The following is a 2,500-nucleotide window of genomic DNA, read 5'->3' on the forward strand; positions in this document are numbered from 1 at the left end:
GAGTGAGTGAGTGAGTGAGTGTGTGAGTGAGTGTGTGAGTGTGTGAGTGTGTGTGTGAGTGAGTGAGTGAGTGAGTGTGTGAGTGTGTGAGTGTGTGAGTGTGTGAGTGAGTGAGTGAGTGAGTGAGTGAGTGAGTGAGTGAGTGTGTGTGTGTGTGTGTGTGAGTGAGTGAGTGAGTGAGTGAGTGAGTGTGTGAGTGAGTGAGTGTGTGAGTGTGTGAGTGAGTGAGTGAGTGAGTGTGTGAGTGTGTGAGTGTGTGAGTGTGTGAGTGAGTGAGTGAGTGAGTGTGTGAGTGAGTGTGTGAGTGTGTGAGTGTGTGAGTGTGTGAGTGTGTGAGTGTGTGAGTGTGTGAGTGTGTGAGTGTGTGAGTGAGTGAGTGAGTGAGTGAGTGAGTGAGTGTTTGTGAGTGAGTGAGTGAGTGTTTGTGAGTGAGTGAGTGAGTGTTTGTGAGTGAGTGAGTGAGTGTGTGTGTGTGTGTGTGTGTGTGTGTGTGTGTGTGTGTGTGTGTGTGTGTGAGTGAGTGAGTGAGTGAGTGAGTGAGTGAGTGAGTGAGTGAGTGAGTGTGTGAGTGAGTGTGTGAGTGAGTGAGTGAGTGAGTGAGTGTGTGAGTGTGTGAGTGAGTGAGTGTGTGAGTGTGTGAGTGAGTGAGTGTGTGAGTGAGTGAGTGTGTGAGTGAGTGAGTGTGTGAGTGAGTGAGTGTGTGAGTGAGTGAGTGTGTGAGTGTGTGAGAGTGTGAGAGTGTGAGAGTGTGTGAGTGTGTGAGTGTGTGAGTGTGTGAGTGAGTGAGTGTGTGAGTGAGTGAGTGAGTGAGTGAGTGAGTGTGAGTGTGTGAGTGTGTGAGTGTGTGAGTGTGTGAGTGAGACCATTCTGATTTTTGGTTAATCAGTGGTAACAGTTTAACATACAGTGCATTAATGGATTTAACCCAAGGTGCGCGGATGACAAGACTACAATGCCATGCCCACTGTAATAAGAAGTTTATCTACTGTCTTGACACATACTTGGCTCTACAAGTGCTTAGTCATCAAGGAGTCAGCTATAAGTCTTATTTATCTCATCTGTTTACCCTTTTCCTTCATTTTTTGAAAACTTCACTTCTATTATTTTATTGTCTTTGATGTTATTAATATTTTGATAATTTAAATAATCATAACATTAGTAAGCATTAAGAATGATAACAATGTCAATATTAAATTTTTCCACCAATTCAAGGAATGGGGAAATCAGGACCGGTCACTGCGGCCAACTGATAGACTCCTTGCTGCCGAGTACACGTGGAGCCATCTGTATGTAACTCCCTAAAATCTAAAGGGGACAGTAAATAAGCCGGCTGACATTGGGTTGATTTCCATTTCTTTGCAGCTTTATTGATACCAAATTCCTTGTTTTTTTATATATATATTCTTTTGATACATTCCTTATCTGTCAGCTGATAACCGTATTACAATTCAGGGATGTCACTGAGTTGGGTCTGTATTTTATCAGAATGACTCAGCAGCCTTGTGTAGAATCAAGATGTTCTTGTGATGACAGAAAGAGTTAGTGGTAATGTTTACTGGTTTTGCTTGTGGATGGGTGAAATAATGTATTACACTTCATATATATATATATATATATATATATATATAAAAACATATATATATATGTATATGTGTGTGTAAATATAAATATATATATAATTATATATAAATATATATTCATAATGTATATATACATATATATATATATTTGAATATATATTTATATAAATATATATTTACATAGATATATATTTATATAAATATATATTTATATAGATATATATTTATATAAATATATATTTATATAGATATATATTTATATGAATGTGTATATAAAAATATATGTATATATATATATATATATATATATATATAGATATATATATATATATATATATATATATATATATATATATATATATATAAAAGTATATATATATATATATAAAAACATATATATATATATATATATATATATATATATATATATATATAAAAGCATATATATATATATATATAAAAGCATATATATATATATATATATACATATATATAAAAGCATATATATATATATATATATATATATATATTTAAAAGCACATATATATATATATATATATATATATATAAAAGTATATATATATAATATGTATATGAATATATATACACATGTATATATATATATGTATATATATATATATGTATATATATATTCAAATATATATATATATGTATATATATATATATATATATATATATATATATAATGAATATATATATATATAAATGACACAGGCACGCACGCAAGCGACCAAACACCCACCCACCCACCCACCCAACCACCCACACGCACACACACACATGTACATATATATACCTACATACATATATATACATACACACATACAAACATATATATGCACATATAGACATGTTTGTACTTGTTTATATATATTTATATATATGTATATATAAAATAT

At 32.0% G+C, this 2,500-nt stretch overlaps 2 protein-coding genes across 3 annotated transcripts in view; both read left to right on the forward strand.

The window, feature by feature from the left end:
* Positions 1-2,500, forward strand: part of LOC125045508 — a 327,557-nt gene that overhangs the window by 244,864 nt on the left and 80,193 nt on the right. The window lies entirely within an intron of this gene.
* LOC125045507 (glutamate--cysteine ligase regulatory subunit-like) overlaps positions 1-2,500 on the forward strand; it is a 19,410-nt gene that overhangs the window by 9,617 nt on the left and 7,293 nt on the right. The gene's annotated exons all lie outside the window — the stretch shown is intronic.

Source organism: Penaeus chinensis, chromosome 37, assembly GCF_019202785.1.
Source record: "Penaeus chinensis breed Huanghai No. 1 chromosome 37, ASM1920278v2, whole genome shotgun sequence".
In the NCBI taxonomy this organism is placed as follows: domain Eukaryota; kingdom Metazoa; phylum Arthropoda; class Malacostraca; order Decapoda; family Penaeidae; genus Penaeus; species Penaeus chinensis.